Source organism: Nelumbo lutea, chromosome 6 (assembly GCF_056320005.1).
Source record: "Nelumbo lutea isolate HS-2025 chromosome 6, American lotus-T2T, whole genome shotgun sequence".
Taxonomy (NCBI): domain Eukaryota; kingdom Viridiplantae; phylum Streptophyta; class Magnoliopsida; order Proteales; family Nelumbonaceae; genus Nelumbo; species Nelumbo lutea.
The window spans coordinates 58,951,880-58,973,365 of record NC_142689.1 but is presented as its reverse complement, the minus strand read 5'-3'; the positions used below and the strand labels follow the sequence as shown (position 1 = coordinate 58,973,365).

At 33.5% G+C, this 21,486-nt stretch overlaps 3 non-coding genes across 3 annotated transcripts; all 3 read right to left on the bottom strand.

Moving 5' to 3' along the window:
* Positions 1 to 1,510: 1,510 nt before the first annotated feature.
* TRNAD-GUC (transfer RNA aspartic acid (anticodon GUC)) lies at positions 1,511 to 1,582 on the bottom strand. The gene has a single exon. It is a non-coding gene; the product is annotated as a tRNA-Asp (tRNA).
* A 3,044-nt stretch (positions 1,583 to 4,626) lies between these two features.
* On the bottom strand, positions 4,627 to 4,698 carry TRNAD-GUC (transfer RNA aspartic acid (anticodon GUC)). The gene has a single exon. It is a non-coding gene; the product is annotated as a tRNA-Asp (tRNA).
* A 16,395-nt stretch (positions 4,699 to 21,093) lies between these two features.
* On the bottom strand, positions 21,094 to 21,165 carry TRNAD-GUC (transfer RNA aspartic acid (anticodon GUC)). The gene has a single exon. It is a non-coding gene; the product is annotated as a tRNA-Asp (tRNA).
* Between the last annotated feature and the right edge of the window lie 321 nt (positions 21,166 to 21,486).

The window sequence follows — 21,486 nt, the reverse complement described above, 5'->3', positions numbered from 1 at the left end:
ATGGCCAAAGTTCGGGGGGTCTTTATTGCAAAAAAAAAGTGTAGGGGTCTTTCTCATTGACCCCATAGTACAAGGGGGGGTCTGTAATTTACCCAATAAAAATGGGTAATTCTCTTAAACTACTCTAAGGTTTACGAAATTAACTAACTACACCCCTACTATTTGCATATTCCCTATGTGTACCCTTAAGTTTTCAAACAATTGACATTTTCATTGAATCGTGATGAAAAAGACGATTTATCACATTTACGGTTGGGCTAAATTAGCAAAATATATATAAAAGAAAAAGAAATGATAAAACATTTTATTTAAGGAAATGACCGTCAAACCCTTTTGGTTTAAGTCACCCGCAAGGGTTAGACAAGTCTGTTTGGCTAGTGAACAGTGCCACAACTCTTCGCTGTACATTTAGCTGAAAGTCTAAAATGCCAAACCCTTGTTACTCTATACCGAACTCCGGTGACCATTGTGATGTTCGGCGTTTGTGCACCATTCCGGAAGGCGACAGTAAGCAAATAGCCTCTACCCATTTCTTTTCGACTATAAAGTAAAAGCCCTAATTTTTCCTTTTTCTTTGATGTTTTGTAGTGGGGTCAGAGATACTTTTTTATTAAAGAGATTGATTGGGTAGTCGCCGCTATGCCGCTACGAGATCAACAGTAGTCATGGATAGCTGTTTGTAGCCATTGTTCGCCAAGCTCAATCCCACCTTGGTTCAAACAAGATCAGCTCCGGTTCAACCTCACCTTGGTTCAAAGGGTATTATTGTCATTTTCTAAAAATATAAGAGTGAGATTCTGTGACATAGTAAATTGAAATGGATTTTAATAGAACACTAACGGTAGGGGTTTATTTAGTCAATTGACTTAAGGAAACCCGCAGGGAATATGGAAACAGTAGGGATATTGTTAATTAATTATGTAAACCTTAAAGATTTATTGGCTGTAAAATTTTCAAATATGATATCTTTTCAGTATCCTAATCATAATAGAACCCATATATTAAACATTAAACAATTACAGTAAAAATCATAACAGAAAAAATGACACTTTTTTTTTGTTTGTGCTCATTCTTTACTTTTATTCGATGATTTCATACTTCCAATAAATCTATAACAATTAACAGAGAAAACCGCGAGTAACAAAGAATCTATAAATCTAACTCCATACTCAAATAATAATAATAATTTGCATAGGTGTGGGAAAAATTAAAAAAAGAAAATCTATTATGGAATGATAATCTGGACCTCATCTTTGAGAAAACCCTAAAAAAACGAGGTGTGGGGAAAATTAAAAGAAGAAAATCTACTATGGAATGATATTCTGGACCTCATCAACCCTAAAAAATGCCTTAATACGCCGTTGCCGAGGATCGAACCCGGGTCACCGCGTGACAGGCGGGAACACTCACCACTATGCTACAACGACTAGACATTTTGTGGTGACTGAGAAAACTCTTTTGATAAATGGTTAAGTCAATAAAAGAAGAATTAATCTTGGAAAAAAGGAAACGCCGTTGCCGGGGATCGAACCCGGGTCACCCGCGTGACAGGCGGGAATACTCACCACTATACTACAACGACATACAATGCACCAGCCGGGAATCGAACCCGGGTCTGTACCGTGGTACTATTCTACCACTAGACCACGGGTGCTTCCATGAACAAGATAAATGACATTGGCTTCTGAATGAATTACTTCCACGGTTTAATTAAGTTTTTTATATTTATTTTTTGTTTAACAGAAATAAACTTCGTTAATATCAAATGATAAGATATCTTTTTCGTTGGATAATCGTTCAACCTAAAATAGCAAGCCGCTTGGTAAATTGCATTGACAGAGAAATTTCGCCCCAAGCTCCCTACAGGACATTTCAGCCCCTACATTAAGAACGCCTATTCTGTCTTACATAATTGGTGCGTGTGCAAGAAACTTTTCCTGCTTGGTTTGTTTTCCAGCTCTTGATTATCTGCCAATAATATGCATCCGGACAACCTACCAACTACCAACATGATCTGATACATGATGGGTCCCATTCTCATGGTGAGAAGTATGGTGTTAGATCATGTTAATAGGGGTTGGAACTTGTTTTATTGGGAAGAGATCCCAACTCGGTTTCCTTCAAGTAGAATCAAGAGGGTAGGATCTGCTTCCAACAAAACACTCTCAACACTGTCTTAACAGCCCATTGCAGCTGCACATTAAGAATGTCTCTCTTATTATTCGTGAGGGCACACTTCCAATGTACAGTTGCAATAGGTAGTTGCGGCAATAATTGGATAATTTTTCATGTTCACCCCACCAGATTAAAATATCAAAATTATTTAATTCCTTCAAATTTAGAGGGTTAATTAAATTAAAAAAATTAGCTTGCAAAAAAACTTAAGTTCAGAAAATGAACTTGATCATGAAGTGGTAGCAGATTTCTACCTTTTATTTATTAAAGACCAAAATTTTTATCTTCTATAACTAAAAATAGATGTTTTATAAGTGAAAGTTGTATCTGTACAAGTTCTCCTATGTCCTAATAATTTGAGATTCATATAAATTGTATACTTCAAATAATAAATTATTAATTTCCTCTTTTTTTTTATTTCCAATTTCAGTTCTCATATTTTCACGATAAGATTCAATTAAAACATCTAAACCATCTTTCCTAATCCTAAGATCTAATATTGTAGTTAAACAATATAGAGGAGAAATATTTTCCCAATATTTTTTAAATTTAACTTCCATTATTTCAATAATATTATGAAAATTTGAATTACTTCTATATTTTGAAAAATATCCACTAATCATAAATATAAGATTAACTAAAGGTAATAAACACCAAATAAAAAATTCATTAGTTGTATCACAAACAATTTATAAAATATCTTTTGTACAAATTCCATCCCCAATCATCCTCAATTATAAAATCATGTGGGATTTTCTCATTATAAAATTTAGTAAAAATGTCTTTGTATGAAATACAACTAATACAGAATTTTATATTTTAAGCCAAATTTTTTACATAAATATTTAAATTTTTGTTTTCTTGTTCAAGAACTTCTAATATATATAATACAATTTCTAATTTTAGAAATATGATGAAAAATAATATTTAAAGTATCTTGAACACATAAATTTAAGTTGTGACATACACATCTAAAATGAAATAATTTATAATTTAAACATGGTTTTAGTTGAGATTTTAAAATGTTTATATTGAACCATTATTACTAACCTTATTAAAACTAATAGAAAAAACTGTATTTTCTATGTGTTCTATACTTTATTATTTTTGTATATTGATATTTTATTTTTTGTATTTTTCTGTATTTTTTCTGCATTTTATTTAATTTTATGCTATTTTTATTATTTACAAATATATTTTTATTTTTAATTGATTTATGACATCATGGGTCAAACCATTCGACTCAAACGGTTGAACTGTGAAACCGGAAAATGGTCCCCTAACCAGTTATGTTTCTGGGTCGTTTTCACAAACCTTGAGTATTACGCTTATTTCATCTATGTGCTAGTATGATACTGGACCAAACACTGGTAGAGATCAATTCTCAAACAGAGCTAGAATGGATTTCAAGAGGATTCTGGGTTGGATTTAAGGCGGGGTTTGGGTAAAATGTGAAAAGAATTTGAAAATAGTGAATTGGGGTAGGATGTCCATTTATGTCATTTTGAAAATACTAATTCAATTATGTGCAGGGTATTTTCGAAAAATGACACCTTCTATTAGCCAAGGTAACGAAGAGGGTGTTTTTGTCCAATGGCCAAAGTTCGGGGGGTCTTTGTTGAAAAAAAAGTATAGGGGTCTTTCTCATTGACCCCAAAGTACAAGGGGGTCTGTAATTTACCCAATAAAAAATGGTAATTCTCTTAAACTACTCTAAGGTTTACGAAATTAAGTAACTGTACCCCTATTGCTTACATATTCCCTACGAGTACCCTTAAGTTTTCAAATAATTGACATTTTCATTAAATCATGACGAAAAAGACGAATTGTCACATTTACCATTGGGCTAAATTAGCAGGAAAAAAAATAAAAAAAAGAAATGATAAAACATTTTATTTAAGGAAATGACCATCTTACCCTTTTGGTTTAAGTCACCCGCAAGGGTTAGACAAGTCTGTTTGGCTGGTGAACAGTGCCACAACTCTTCGCTGTACATTTAGCTGAAAGTCTAAAATGCCAAACCCTTGTTACTCCATATCGAACTCTGGTGACCATTGTGCACCATTCCGGAAGGCGACGGTAGGCAAATAACCTCTACTTTTTCCCGTTTTTTTCCGATTATAAAGTAAAAGCCCTAATTTTTCCTTATTGTTCGATGTTTTGTGGTAGGGTCAGAGATACTTTTTTATTAAAGAGATTGATTTGGGTAGTCGCCGCTATGCCGCCACGAGATCAACAGTAGTCATGGACAGCTGTTTGTAGCCATTGTTCGCAAAGCTCAATCCCACCTTGGTTCAAACAAGATCAGCTCCAGTTCAACCCCATGGTTCAAAGTGTATTATTATCATTTTCTAGAAATAACATGTGAGCAAATTGAGATGGATTTTGATGGAACACTAACGATAGAGGTTTAATTAGTCAATTGTCATCAAATTTAAGGAAACCCTTAAACGCCGTTGCCGGGGATCGAACCCGGGTCACCCGCGCGACAGGCGGGAATACTCACCACTATACTACAACGATTAGACATTTTGTGGTGAGTGAGAAAGATATTTTGATAAAACAGAGTCAGTAAAAGAACAATTAATCTTGGAAAAAAGGAAACGCCGTTGCCGGGGACCGAACCCGGGTCACCCTCGTGACAGGCGGGAATACTCACCACTATGCTACAGCGACATGCAATGCACCAGCCGGGAATCGAACCTGGGTCTGTACCGTGGCATGGTACTATTCTACCACTAGACCACTGGTGCTCCAAATTGTCCTTTTGAATGTTTTTTTGACAGTTTTGCCCTTATTTGCATTCCCTTTCCTTGTATATGGCGGTGCAACATAAGTCTATTTAGTTGAGGTAATGGTTGTTTGTGCAAATTCCTAAAGGCATGATGCATAAGTCTATTTAGTTTTGTTGGGCTAATTCCTTCACTGTTCATTATATGCATGATTGCTGATACTATTCCTGCCAGGATTGAGAATAAATCTTGGACTTTATCTGCCCTCTACCCTCATTGTTTTATAAATGCCATTAGAACCAAATAGTCCTACATCCTTCAAATTATAATAACACTTAAGGGAGGGAAAAGACCTCCACTACCTCCATCCAATAGGGAAATAAACTCTGGAACTAACACACTACTCTTTGTTGACAGAGTCCACTTACATGATTCTGAACTCCATGAGAGTCAAAGTTCAATAAACAATTCCAATTGCCAATAGTTCAATGAGCTCCAAAATAGAATGCTAGCTATCTCCAGGAAGATCAAAATACTCTCCTTGGCTCCTCTTAAATTCTTCAATAAAAACACTTTTTCACATGATTTTTCCTGATTTGTTATTTATACATTGCATTCCAACTAAAGAATCCTCAATAATAAGGATTATATACATGAATAATTTCTCTTATGAATAGTTTGGTCTTGTGTACTTTTAGCCAATATTTTTCAGCATTTCTTCATGATTTTACACCTCTTATTTGGCAAAAAATAAATCCCCTTAGGAGTCATTGCTTTCCTTATACAAAAAAAAAAAAATAGGATGATGGTGAAGGAAGAGCATGTGGAGATAAGAATAGTATAAATGCATCCAAAGTGGACCATGTCATGCTTTTGAAATATAGTGAAAGAACCATTTTTAACACTAATAAAACTCAAAGCCTTCCTATGTATCTAACAGTATCTAGTTCTAACCCAAGTTTGTCTAATGGTTAAGGGTTGGTGCAAATGAATCGATTGCATGGGTAACCATAGCAACATTGTGCAAATGCATCGTTAGCACTATCATATATCAATTTAGTACTCTATTTTCCACTTTGTCTATATTAAAGTGCATGAATGAGTTTATCAATTTAATGATAATTTATTCATTTTTATTGTAGAAATGAGTGAGCATTCAACATTCACTCTTCTATCACCAAGCAAACTTAGGTTTGAAACAAAGGTCTGTGACTATGGTAAGATGTGTGTCATCGGGGTGTCAGAGACAACATCCAACCCATAGAAGTTGTTTTATACCTTCCCTCGCAAAGTTGTGAGTGTTATGATGACTTCACTTTCTATGTTGGGAAAACAACTAAATGTGAAATCCTGTGATTTCTTCGAATGGGTTGTTCCAATCAACCACTCAAATGAAGTCACTTCACATATGTACCATGAAGATGCTCAAGCATACCATGTAAGGGAAGTTGAGAAGTTTGTAGCTTAGCTAGATAGTTAGGTGAAAGCATTGGAAAGCAAGTCTGACCAGTTGCTACTTGAAGGCCTAGGGATCACGTGCCTCTTTAAATTGATAGTTCTCTTTACCTTCATTCTTTTGTTTAAGTTTAAAAAGTAGGGTGATGGGAAAAGGAACTTTTTTGATGTTCACATTTTGGGGAGGATGGCTCTATGGTTATGATGTTAGATACTTTTGATGAAGTGTATGGATAGAACTTATACTCTTTGGTTATGTTGTTGGATACTTTTATTATGTTTTATGGTTCTATTATCAAGTGGTGTGATGGATTTATATATGAGACCTTCATTGGATTGGCGATGATCCAACTTAGTGAGAGAGAGAGAGAGAGATGCAGTTTCCCCCTCCAAATTAGTGCTTTTGAATAGGATATCCAAGTATAAATTAACAATGAAAAGCCAACTTAGTGAATGTTCTAATACCACAGTAGTTAACTCAATTAAACTAAAATCTAACCATTGACCCTCTATTGATCTGGTGTCTACTTTATTAACTAATATTGAATTCTAACTAATATAGTTGTAAACAATTAATTCATATAAGCATTTGTTTGGCCTACCAAGTTGTTTTCAAAATGGTGGTGTTTTGATTAAAATACCCTCTATCCTTGGCCACTAGAATTCATTAGGCATTGGAAAAACATAACGATTATATGGCTTGATGCACCTCTAATTAGTACACAATGTGTCCATATAGTCATAAATTTTTCCTTGTTGTGACTGAATACATGAAACCGCATGGCAACAAGGCAGCCTTGTCAGTGACCAAGCCCTACAGCTACACATCCTAGACTGCAAGTTCACCACCACTCTTCCTAGGAAAAGGTCAACCTCAAAATTTCCAATCCTCACATATACTAAGAAGCAAATTCTAGCTTGTGCCTATACATTCTCCAATTTTTTTCTAACACTAGGAGACATTGGCCCCCTATTCCTTCTCGACTTCTCTTGCTTTGTTTGAATCGAATTCATCATTTGCCTCCGGATGGTATCAACTAGTGTGATTATGGGCTTATTCTACAATCCAAATCCACTTGTTAAATGACTCAGAGAAGATGTTACGAATATCATCACTTCTAGCTTTAGGGCCAAAAGCAGATATGGACCACAGATTAGTAGGCACAACACTTAACTACTCATAAGAATCCCAATTCAATCCCTTCAACTTATCCATATACTAATAAACTCTATCATTGTGTATGATGTACGGCGTTACAGCCTTGTCCCGTAGACAATCTTTAAGGTCCTTTCCTTTGAACCTATCCTTGAAGTTGGCATACATATGTTTGACACAAAACCTATGATCAGCCCTTGGCATTAAACTCTAAAAACATTCCACCAACCCCTAAAAGAAAGTGTGCATTATATTATTAGCATGATAACCAATTAATAAATGTAAACAAATTTAAATTTACATATATAAATTAAGGGTACCTTTTGCCTACTAGAGATGTAGGTAAACCACATTCCTCTAGACCTCTAATGCACTCATTCCGTAATGTTAGAAACCAAATCCAAGAATCCTTCACCACAACCTTTACATTCGCAAATGCTATTGAGAATATTCCATTATCCCATCCAATCCAACAATATGTAAAATCTATCAAGAATGAGGTTCTTTCAAAAAGCATGCATCAAGCCCAATGATCGGGTGACAACCATCTATAAACCCATTCTTCATTGATGCCAAACAAACAAACAATCTTTGAAATTCCCTATGCAATCCTCATAGAATCCAATCTTCATCACACTTCCAGGATTTGTCTTTAAAACAGCTTAACAATAATTCCACAACTTACTATATTGTTCAGCATGTACCACCTTATTGTCAACAATTGCTTGCCTCTTTGTGTGGTGAGCTCTGAATGTCAACGTGTATCCCCTTAATGTCAACAACTCTCTGCTTCCTTTTGCGATAAGCTCTGGATCTAGAAGAGTCAACCCTAAACTACCAAAGTGTCTCATTTTGTTGTAAACTAATCTTCCAATTAGGATCATCTTTAAATTTTCCCTCGTACTTATCTACAAGCCGTGCAGATGTTACTTATGTGTTTGAATACGCACGTTCACAAGTATGTGTACTCCTAAATGACTTATCTAAAAGGCCTCTTTAATTTGCAACCAGGATGCATATACACTCCACTCACATTTTTTTTCTTTTTTGCAAGAATCCATCAAGCTAGTACCCTCATTCTTAACATACTTAAAATCAATCCCGCCCATGATTGCATAGTTGACCAAGGCCTTCCAGAATGTTGTAGGTCTAGAGAATATCATACCGGTAACCAACTATGGATTCTCCATTTGCTTTTCAATAAAAGCCTCAAATCGATATCCTCCTTCCTCATCAGAACTGTGTAAACTTTCCAACTCCTTTGGCTGCTCATAATTAGACAATATGTCTAACCCAACAACAACATCAACATTGTCAACAAGAACTTCATCCCTATTGACATCACCACCCTTAACCTCATCCTCAAAATACTCATCAATATCATACTCAGCTTCCAATTCCTCTTCCACCTCACATTCCAACTCATAATCAAGATCACCCTCTCTATTAGACCCATATTCAAATTTAAAATCAACACCAACACCAAAATCAAGTTCATCCACATGATCACCTAAACCTGGTGGTGGTGGATCAACACCAGATGAACCAAATTTTGACAGGCCAACCTGTGATAGTGTTGCCTGTGATAGCCTACATTAGCCCTCTTACACCCTGTCACATATATATGAATGTGTTTAACCTATCACATTTCAACCCTACCAATCCATCACCCAAGTCTGCATTGGGTTCCTATAGTATACTTTATTGATTGAATTGTAGCCAAGATCTTTCACTAATAACTATCTCTCAATGAATGATAAAAGGTCACTATCAACACTATGTGTAAGTGAGGTAGTTAGGCTACGTTTAGGGGTCTCCTTGAAGGATGGAGGAAGACCGGGTGCAGGAGGTAAGTTTGGAGGCTAGGGCAAATGGAAAGTGATAAGGCAGTAGAATGGAATGATTGAATGATCGAATGATGCTCCTTGCATTATGAGGTGGTCTCTTATTTATAATGGGAGATCCCGAGGTCCTTAAGGGAAGAAGCCAAAAGTGTTTGATTTCCATTAGGAAAGGGAATATTGGATTCGCTATCGGTCATTAAGGAGCACTGCTAGGCTTTCGCTACGCATCCTATGAGATATCTTAAGGACAAACTTTCCTTTCGTTTGAGGATTCTCATAATCCACATGTACTACTTCCTTTTGTGACCTACTTAACTGATGTGGTGCTGGTGACATCATTGTTTAACGGGTGCATTTTTATTAAACCTACATGGTGCCTTATCATGCACATAATTTAAAATTGCATGTGTGGCCGATATTTAATTCTAGTTCACAGTGATCCACAGTTCTGTAATGGTCTCAGGTTCATCACAAAACTATGTGCAATTGAAGTTCATCGTAGAGCTACACACATCCGAGGTTTATCGTAGAACCACACTCGTCCAAGGTTTATCATAGTACCGCGTACGTATAAACTTCATCGCGGGTTCACATTAGCCACTGTTTATCCTGACTTGCATCAAGTACAAGTTTATCACAAACTACGATGAGTCATCTATTCATCACAGACGTTTGATGAGTTATAATTTCATCGCAGGTAACCAATGAGTTATGAACTCATTGCAAGCATCCATGTGGCATCAATTTGGTATCTTTTATACTTTAACCGAGCACTATGTACCTACATTACCCCCTGCTTATCGGTAAGTGGAATCTTATTGATAAACATTTTGCCCTCAGATTTGCTTTGAGGCTTTGTGATGAATCGATGTAGGGAGGGGTTTGCGGTGTGTACTGATCTTTTGTGCGTTGAGTTGGTGGTCATTACTATTTTGATTACATCTCATGTGAGTGAAGGAAAATTTATATGGACTTTTGTCAACCCCCTGCCTGTTGACAAGTTAGGAGTGAATCAACAGGCAGTCATGCATTTGGCTTATTAGTAGCTTCAGATAGGAGTTGGATGTTCATTTTCGGTTAGTTTTCATCCACTATGATTTATGAACACATTACCACTAGTGTATAATTGTATATTATTGGTGGTATGTTCAAAAAGTAGCCACCACGATGTATGTTGATACTATACACATTACTTGACATTTGGGCAAAAAAAAAAAAAAAGAAAAAGAAACATAGACAAGCATCAATGGTAAAATCATATGAAATTTTATGTTGATTGACACACCAATAAACTAAGAGATAAATTAGCACATATATGCAAAATCCTTCATCATCCAATGGTCAAACTATTAGGGGTTGAAACATTCGGGCTCCTTCATCATTCAACAAGCAAACTGTAAGAGGCTAAAACATATTAAGATTCCTTCATCATTCAACAAGCAAACTGTAAAGGCCTGAAACATATTAGGGGATGAAACACTCTCCCTCCCCCCCGCTAATGTATTGGTTTCCCCTATTTTTTTGTTGACTCTGTGTTAACAATTTGGAAAACAACCCCCTTTTGTTCTTGTTATTTTGTAGCTCGTCTCCTTCATTTGTAAACACTTTCCTCTAACCCCTCTCATTCTGACATGGACAAGGAGACAAAGTGTGTAACAAACTAGAGATTTATATTCATTTAGGTATATGTTGGGATCTGCTTGCACTGACTTTCAACAACAAAACAATGTTGAAGTCCTTACCCTATCATTAATATACTTGCAATCTAACAATTAATAACTATTAAATACTCCAAACTCAATCTAACAATAAGTAATTGTTAAATACTCCAAGTTAGGAGTAAATTAATGTTAAATTCCCAAAGCAAAAGTTTTTTCTAACATTAATATATTAAGTATATGAAAATAAAGAACTAATAAATATCCAAGCCGTGTAGTTAACAATTTGTAAAAACCCATATCATATCTAACAAATATATACTGACTGATTATTGAGATAAAACACATTTGAAAAGTGTTAACCTAAAGTAAAACACAATAAATATGTGAATCAAACACATTTAACCACTATTAAAGATAGCCATGAGTAGAAATATACCAAGACCATAGTAAAAAGGTGTTATATACAGACATCAAGAATATTATAACACCCGCTTCAAATAATATATTACTAATAGAGAACATTCAACTAGTACAAAAACATAATTTTCCAAGCAAACCATCGAGGTATATAACAAACATGAAGAAATTGAGATGTATAACAAACTTGAAAAATTCAAAAGTGAAACCCTAAGTTCAAACAAAAGGACTTTCTTACCTCTTCTTGTACTATTTTGCAATAGGTTACCTTCTTCTCAATGATGGTGAAAAATAGCCCTTCTTCCTTGGCAACGGCAAAAATAAGTCTTCTTCTTGGCAATGAAGAAAAATATGCCTTCTTCTCTAGTGCAACAACATAGTTATTCTTGATGTAATATTACCATGGTTTTCAAAACTAGACCGGACGGTCGGACCGGAAAAAGCGCTAATCATTTAGCCCTCGGGTTTGATTATACTATAAACCGCTAAAACTTAAAAACACGTTGAAAAGGTTAGAGAACCAATGACCCAGGCGGTCAAATAACTAAACCGTTTGACCCGAGCAACAGTTTGAGGGTTATGTATTTCATTTTTGTTGATTTAAAAATAATAAAAATAAAAAAAGACCCCCATATTCCCCATCCTAGCTCATCCGTAAATTAGGGTTAGAACGAAAGTCATTTTCATTCTAACCCTTCCTAGCTCTTAAGCCCTCATACCTCGATCGATGACCTACAGTGGCCATGAGCTATGGCGACTAATGGTGAAACACGATGACCAATGGTACCTCACGGTGACCGACGACAACAATGAGGCTTCATCTACAGTAGTTTTGCAATGGCAAGCAGTTTACATTTTGTAACCACCAATAACCTCTATTTATCAAGGACTTGCAGCAGCAACCGGCGGTTTTGTAGCGGTATCTGACAATTTTGCAATGGTGACCAGCGGTTTATAACATGCTATTACAGTAGCAGTTGGTACTTGGAACTTGGAAGTGGTAGTTTGCTCCTCAGCTAGAGTTGCAACGACAATCATCAGCAACCAAACTAGAGTCTACCAGCAACGATTTTTGTGAGCTTAACACTGTCACACCACTATTACCAGTAATGAAACCATAAAGGTATAAAATGCTTATAAGAGTTTAACACTGCCAATTTAATTGATTCTTTCAATTTTTTGCTTAATTATCTTTTTTGCTGAATTATTTGCTTAATAAGTTACAAAGAGTCACATACTCACATTTTCTTAATTAATTTTTCTTTATTAATATTTTTTAGAATTCCTTACTTATTTGCTCTGTCAAAGAATGATAAAATCCATATTAATTAATTAAATGATGTTTATTTGCTTAAATTAATTGTTTCTTGATTCTTGATTTTTGTATTATTAATTTTTGCTTCTTGATTCATGCATGGATTTATTGAAGCAAGATTACATTGCATATATTTTGTGTAAATGAATGTGCTTGTATGGAGTGATTTTATATTTTGGTTAGTTTTTTGGTCAATAAATGTGTTATTCGAAAATCTAAATTTTATATTTTGTGTTTGTATGAAGGGATGTGTTATTCGAAAATCTAAATGTCAATTTCATCAAAATCTAAAGCAAAAAGTTGATTTTTCTTGGGAGCATGCTTCCCTTAAAATTAACCCTTTTAGTGGAGCAAAGTCAATGACATGTCTTTATTGTCAAAAGACTTTTAAAAGGGGAGGGATTAATAGGATGAAACAACATCTTACCAAAAAGAAAGGTGACATTGCAATTTGTTGTAAAGTCCCCTATAAGGTAAAATACAAAATGAAGCAGTTGTTGAATGAAATCAATGAAAGAAAAAGAAGTGAAAAGCAACCTCTGAATTTTGTTGATGACACTAGAACATATTATGTAAAGAATGATGATGATGATGATAAGATTAGGGAAACAGATCCACCTAATACACATGATACTTATCAAGGGAAAAAACCAACTACATCATTGGGAAAGGGGAAAGCATCTTTAGGGCTAATAACTATCCATTTTGCTCCATGGACCATTATAGGTGCACAACCTGGTAATAAGAGTGTATTGGCATCTAAGGGAGTAATTAGTCATGTGGATCGTGCTGCTATGAAGTGGTTGTGTGATGCTTGTATTCCCTTGAATGTTTTGTGTTTAAGATATTATTAGCCTATGTTGGATGCATGTGCTACTCTATTGGTCTAGGGTACAAAACTCATTTTAATCATAATTGTAGGACCAGTTTGTTGATGAATTTAGTTCAGGAAGTTCAAATATCAGTTGATAAACTCCGTAAGGATTGGGCTACATATGGTTGCACCATAATGGCTTACAGTTGAATAGATACATGTAACTAGACATTGATTAATTTTTAGTGTATTGTTACAGGAAATGCATTTGTGAAGTCTATAGATGCTTCTGAAATAGTGAATAGTGTAGAGAATTTGTTTCTTTTGTTTAAAGAAGTTATTGATTGGGTAAAATCATAAAATGTTGTTCAAGTAGTCATTGACAATGCTTCAAATTATGTAGTTGCAGGAAGATTGTTGGAAGCAAAATTTCCATGAATTTATTGGTCACCTTGTGCAACACATTATTTGAACTTGATGTTAAAGGAAATTGGGTAAATGGATTATATTGCAAATGTAGTTCAACGTGCATCTAAAATTACAAAGTTTGTCTATAATCATATTTTTGCACTCTCAATAATAAGGAAAAAACCTGATTGGACTGAGATAGTATGTCCTGGAGCCACTCGCCTTACAACTAATGTCATTGCATTGGATAGCATTTTGAAGCACATTCATGATTTGAAAATTTTGGTGATAGATCAAAGTTTTAATGACTCTAGGTTTGTTAAAATGCAAAGGGGAAGGGAGTAATAAAAAGAGTGTTGGATTTTGAATTTTGGAAACAATGCAAAATGATTATGGGTTTCACATCACCTTCTATTAGGGCATTGAGACTTGTAGATTCTAACTTTAAGTCTACAATGGGGTATATGTTTCATGTTATGTTGAAGGCAAAAGAATCATTGAAAAAGTACTTTAATTATAGGAAAGTTGAATATGAACCAATCATGCAAATTATTGATAGAAGATGGAATAAACAAATGGGTTAGAGGTTTCATCTTGTAGGGTATTATTTTAACCCAGCCTTCCAATATGATCCAAAATCAAAATTCAAATTCCCAATCGTTATGTCAACAATTTTTTATGTCATTGAAAATCTTGCAATCAAATCAAATGATGTGGACTTACTATTTTTGAAAATTGTCATGGTAATTTTGGAAGACCTTTCTCAGTGAAGACATTTAAGACAATGCCTTCAGTTAATAATTTTTTTTTTCTTATAGCAGGTCTATTATTTCAATTTTATTTTATAAATTAAATCAACTCCATTTCATTTCATATAGGTGAATGGTGGTCGAAATTTTGTTGTGGTACTCCAAATTTGAAAATAATTATTGTACAAATACTTAGCCATACGTGTAGCTCATCTGGATGTGAACGTAATTGGAGTATTTTTGAACATATACACACGAAGAGAAAGAATATGGAAGCACCAAAGGCTCAATGACCTAGTATATGTTCATTGCAACCTGCACGTGATGGGTGGGTAAGTGTTTTATGTTTCATAATTGTCTATTTTTGTACGCTTTCATTGCATCTAATTTTATCATTTGTTGCTTTGTAGGAGAAAATTTGAAAGTCTTGACCCAATCGGGCATGAGCATGTTGATATTATGGAAGATTGGATAATGCACGATGATGATGATCCTTCATTACTTGATGGTTATGAAAAGCATGATATGTTTATAGTTGATGAGAGAACATTTCTAATAATGGAATCACTATCAAGAAAAAGAGTTATGACTGATGGTAACTATTATTGATATTATCTCATATGACATTTCCATATTTGATTCTTTTGGCTATTTCTTGAGTTCTAATTTCTATTTTTATTCTTTAAATGGTGATGATGATTTTTTTTCATTGAGCAATGGGGAGTCGTCGAGTAAAATACAACCAACACCCAACTTGGAGATGAGATGAAACACAACCTCCCAAAGATGAAAATGAAGATAATGGTGAAATACCACTTGGCTTTGGTTGGTAGTTGGTACCATTAAGAAATGAGGCCAGCATATCTTAAGAATTTGAAATATTGGATTAATACAATTTATATGTTGAAATTGAAGTTTTAATTTGTGTTTAATACTTGTTGAACTTGGTTTGTGATTTTTTTTATTACTTGTGATTGTAATCTTTTTTATTTTTGAATACCTAAGTATTGTGCTTGATGAATTAGGAATGTATGATGTTATGGCAATATCTATGGAATATTTTGCAAATTTTCTCTCTTGACTTCTTAGTATTTTTGAACAGGAAGTCTAAGAGACTTGACCATCTAAAGTGGTTTCTTTCCATTTGTATAGGTAAGGGCATTTCTAAAGCAAGTCTTGCTTTTATTTAGTTTTACTTCTTGTTATGTACGGATTCATTGAGTTGCAATTCCTGATGTACAATTGATTGCATTTGCTATTAATAAAAGTGATTTGGTTATAGTAGAGAAGTTTGATCTTCAAAAGGCTCAAAGGTGCTTGAGTTTTTCCCTCCTTTTCTAAAGTACGACAGATTATAATGGCATGAATGCTTAGGAAAACATTGTTTGAAATTTAGTCAAGTTGTTTATATGAACTAGATAAGCAAATTGTTTGAACTTTAAAAAAACATTATACATTCAGTGAACTCTATGTTTATATGAACTAAATAAGCAAATTGTTTGAACTTTAGGAAAACATTTAAGTTTAGTGAACTCAATGTTTATATGAACTAGATAAGCAAATTGTTTGACTTTACTTCTTGTTATGTACGGATTCATTGAGTTGCAATTCCTGATGTACAATTGATTGCATTTGCTATTAATAAAAGTGATTTGGTTATAGTAGAGAAGTTTGATCTTCAAAAGGCTCAAAGGTGCTTGAGTTTTTCCCTCCTTTTCTAAAGTACGACAGATTATAATGGCATGAATGCTTAGGAAAACATTGTTTGAAATTTAGTCAAGTTGTTTATATGAACTAGATAAGCAAATTGTTTGAACTTTAAAAAAACATTATACATTCAGTGAACTCTATGTTTATATGAACTAAATAAGCAAATTGTTTGAACTTTAGGAAAACATTTAAGTTTAGTGAACTCAATGTTTATATGAACTAGATAAGCAAATTGTTTGACTTTAAAAAAACTGTAATTTTAGTGAACTCTATGTTTACATAAACTTAATTTTTTTGTGTTTTTTCTGTTTTTTTTTTTTTTTGTAATTTCTGTGTTTTTTTGTAGTTTTATAATTTTTTGTATTTTTTGCAAGCATGTGACTGAACACATATCACAAAAACATCCTACTTTCTTTTTTATGTTATTTTTTCAGTATTTTTCTGTATTTGTTTGTAATTTTTCTATTTTATACAATTTTCTATGTTTTTCTTTTTGTAGTTTTTTGGATTTTTTTTTTGTATTTTCTGCACATGTACGAGTATGACTAAACACATCATAATTTTTTTTCTATATTTTTTGAACTTTTTGGTTTTTATTCTGTATTTTCTATGTTCTGTACTTCATTATTTTTGTATTTATATAGTTTTATTTTCTATGATTTTCTGTATTTTATTTAATTTTATGATATTCTTTATTATTTATAAATATATTTTTATTTTTAATTGATTTATGATGTAATGGGTCAAACCATTCAACCTGGACGGTTGAACCGCTAAACCAGAAAATAGTCCCTTGATCGTTCTATTTTTAGGTCGTTTTTAGAAACCTTGCCACTTGCATCCCTTTTTATTTTTCTTTTTTGCTCATTTATTTAATTCATAACAAGTTTTGGACCTAAATGTATATGTTGGAGCAATTCTTACCTCATGAAGATGTCTAGTACTTAAAAGTGCAAAGTAGGTCATTTTGTGTGGGCAACTTGTGCCTTAGTAGGCTAGGGATGTGCCAGTACACAAGCTCAAGTAGGCCCAAGCCAAGTCGGGCCGTGTCACGAGCTTAGGCAGAGTTGGGCTAGTCTTTTCTTTTTTTACTTTTTTTTGACATTTTTATTATTTTCTTTTTCATTTTTTGCCAAGTCTAAATATGATACAAAATTTAGGGAATAACAATTTTAACAAAAAAAACTTAAACAAAATACAAAATAAACAACAAATTGAAAAGAAAAATTTATAATCTTATTTCATTTGAATTTAACAAATACAAAGGAAAAAAATTAATTAAATAATACAATGGAATATCGGATTTGGAATAAAATACGAAAACAATGTAATAAAATTCAAAATAAAAATTTACAATGATATTGACAAAATTATAAATAATTTTGAAAATAAAAATTTTGTAATAATTTAAAAAATTCTATACAATTATTGAGTATACAAATAAATATTAACTTCATTATTTTCTTCAAGTTCTACCTTCATCTCCTTAACCTTGATCTACATCATTTGCTGCTGGTAAAACATTAGTTGAAGTGGCATGCCCTCCTTTATCTTGCAGTTTATCCTCAACATCTAGCCAATCTTTCAAACATATGTACATCTCCAAAGTTTCACCATTCATGTAGCTTCTCTTGTCGTCTACCACGCAAGTACCTACACTAAAAAAACTTTGATGGAATTGTAGACACCGAAGGGGTTAGTAGATCATGTGTCGTGCCAACAATAATTGGATAGTTTTTCCATGTTCACCCCACCGAAGGGGTTAGTAGATCAAGTTCAGTATATGAACTTGATGATGAAGTGGTAGCAGATTTTTGCCTTTTATTTATTAAAGACCATAATTTTTTCTCTTCTAGTACTAAAATTAGATATTTTATAAGTGAAAGTTGTACCTACACAAGTTCTCCTATGTCCTAATAATTTGAGATTCATATAAATTGTACATTTCAAATAATAAATTATTAATTTCCTCTTTTTTTATTTCCAAATTCAATTCTCATATTTTCACGATAAGATTCAAGTAAAACATCTAAACCATCTTTCCTAATCGTAAGATCTAATATTGTAGTTAAACAATATAGAGGAGAAATATTTTTCCAATATTTTTTAAATTTAACTTCCATTATTTCAATAATATTATGGAAATTTAAATTACTTCTATATTTTGAAAAATATTCACTAATCATAAATATACAATTAAGTAAAGGTAAGAAACACCAAAAAATTCATTAGTTGTATCATAAACAATTTGTAAAATATCTTTTGTACAAATTCCATCCCCAATCATCATCAATTATAAAATCATGGGATTTTCTCATTATAAAAATTAGTAAGAATGTCTTTGTATGAAATACAACTTTCTAACATAGAATATGTGGACTTCCACCTATGTTGAACATCTAATACAAAATTTTATATTTTAAGCCAAATTTTTTACATAAATATTGAAATTCTTGTTTTTTTGTTCAAGAATTTCTAATATATATAATACAATTTCTAATTCTAGAAATATGGTGGAAAATAATATTTAAAGTATCTTGAACACATAAATTTAAGCTGTGACATACACATCTAATATGAAATAATTTATAATTTAAACATGGTTTTAGTTGAGATTTTAAAATGTTTATATCGAACCATTATTACTAATCTTATTAAAACTAATAGAAAAAACTGTATTTTCTATGTGTTCTATACTTTATTATTTTTGTATATTGATATTTTATTTTTTGTATTTTTCTGTATTTTTTCTGCATTTTATTTAATTTTATGCTTTTTTATTTTAATTGATTTATGACATCACAGGTGAAACCGTTCGACTCGAATGATTGAACCGCCAAACCGAAAAACCGTCCCCTAACCAGTTCTGTTTCTGGGTTGTTTTTAAAAACCTTGAATATTACGCTTACTTCATCTATGTGTCAGTATGATATTGGACCGAACACCAGTAGAGATCAGTTCTGAAACAGAGCTAGAATGGATTTCAAGAGGATTATGGGTTGGGTTTTAGGCAGGGTTTGGGTAAAATGTGAAAATAATTCGAAAATAGTGAATATGGGGTAGGATGTCCATTTATGTCATTTTTAAAATACTAATTCAATTATGTGCAGGGTATTTTCGTAAAATGACACCTTCTATCTTTGTCTAATGGCCAAAGTTCGGGGGGTCTTTATTGCAAAAAAAAAGTGTAGGGGTCTTTCTCATTGACCCCATAGTACAAGGGGGGGTCTGTAATTTACCCAATAAAAATGGGTAATTCTCTTAAACTACTCTAAGGTTTACGAAATTAACTAACTACACCCCTACTATTTGCATATTCCCTATGTGTACCCTTAAGTTTTCAAACAATTGACATTTTCATTGAATCGTGATGAAAAAGACGATTTATCACATTTACGGTTGGGCTAAATTAGCAAAATATATATAAAAGAAAAAGAAATGATAAAACATTTTATTTAAGGAAATGACCGTCAAACCCTTTTGGTTTAAGTCACCCGCAAGGGTTAGACAAGTCTGTTTGGCTAGTGAACAGTGCCACAACTCTTCGCTGTACATTTAGCTGAAAGTCTAAAATGCCAAACCCTTGTTACTCTATACCGAACTCCGGTGACCATTGTGATGTTCGGCGTTTGTGCACCATTCCGGAAGGCGACAGTAAGCAAATAGCCTCTACCCATTTCTTTTCGACTATAAAGTAAAAGCCCTAATTTTTCCTTTTTCTTTGATGTTTTGTAGTGGGGTCAGAGATACTTTTTTATTAAAGAGATTGATTGGGTAGTCGCCGCTATGCCGCTACGAGATCAACAGTAGTCATGGATAGCTGTTTGTAGCCATTGTTCGCCAAGCTCAATCCCACCTTGGTTCAAACAAGATCAGCTCCGGTTCAACCTCACCTTGGTTCAAAGGGTATTATTGTCATTTTCTAAAAATATAAGAGTGAGATTCTGTGACATAGTAAATTGAAATGGATTTTAATAGAACACTAACGGTAGGGGTTTATTTAGTCAATTGACTTAAGGAAACCCGCAGGGAATATGGAAACAGTAGGGATATTGTTAATTAATTATGTAAACCTTAAAGATTTATTGGCTGTAAAATTTTCAAATATGATATCTTTTCAGTATCCTAATCATAATAGAACCCATATATTAAACATTAAACAATTACAGTAAAAATCATAACAGAAAAAATGACACTTTTTTTTTGTTTGTGCTCATTCTTTACTTTTATTCGATGATTTCATACTTCCAATAAATCTATAACAATTAACAGAGAAAACCGCGAGTAACAAAGAATCTATAAATCTAACTCCATACTCAAATAATAATAATAATTTGCATAGGTGTGGGAAAAATTAAAAAAAGAAAATCTATTATGGAATGATAATCTGGACCTCATCTTTGAGAAAACCCTAAAAAAACGAGGTGTGGGGAAAATTAAAAGAAGAAAATCTACTATGGAATGATATTCTGGACCTCATCAACCCTAAAAAATGCCTTAATACGCCGTTGCCGAGGATCGAACCCGGGTCACCGCGTGACAGGCGGGAACACTCACCACTATGCTACAACGACTAGACATTTTGTGGTGACTGAGAAAACTCTTTTGATAAATGGTTAAGTCAATAAAAGAAGAATTAATCTTGGAAAAAAGGAAACGCCGTTGCCGGGGATCGAACCCGGGTCACCCGCGTGACAGGCGGGAATACTCACCACTATACTACAACGACATACAATGCACCAGCCGGGAATCGAACCCGGGTCTGTACCGTGGTACTATTCTACCACTAGACCACGGGTGCTTCCATGAACAAGATAAATGACATTGGCTTCTGAATGAATTACTTCCACGGTTTAATTAAGTTTTTTATATTTATTTTTTGTTTAACAGAAATAAACTTCGTTAATATCAAATGATAAGATATCTTTTTCGTTGGATAATCGTTCAACCTAAAATAGCAAGCCGCTTGGTAAATTGCATTGACAGAGAAATTTCGCCCCAAGCTCCCTACAGGACATTTCAGCCCCTACATTAAGAACGCCTATTCTGT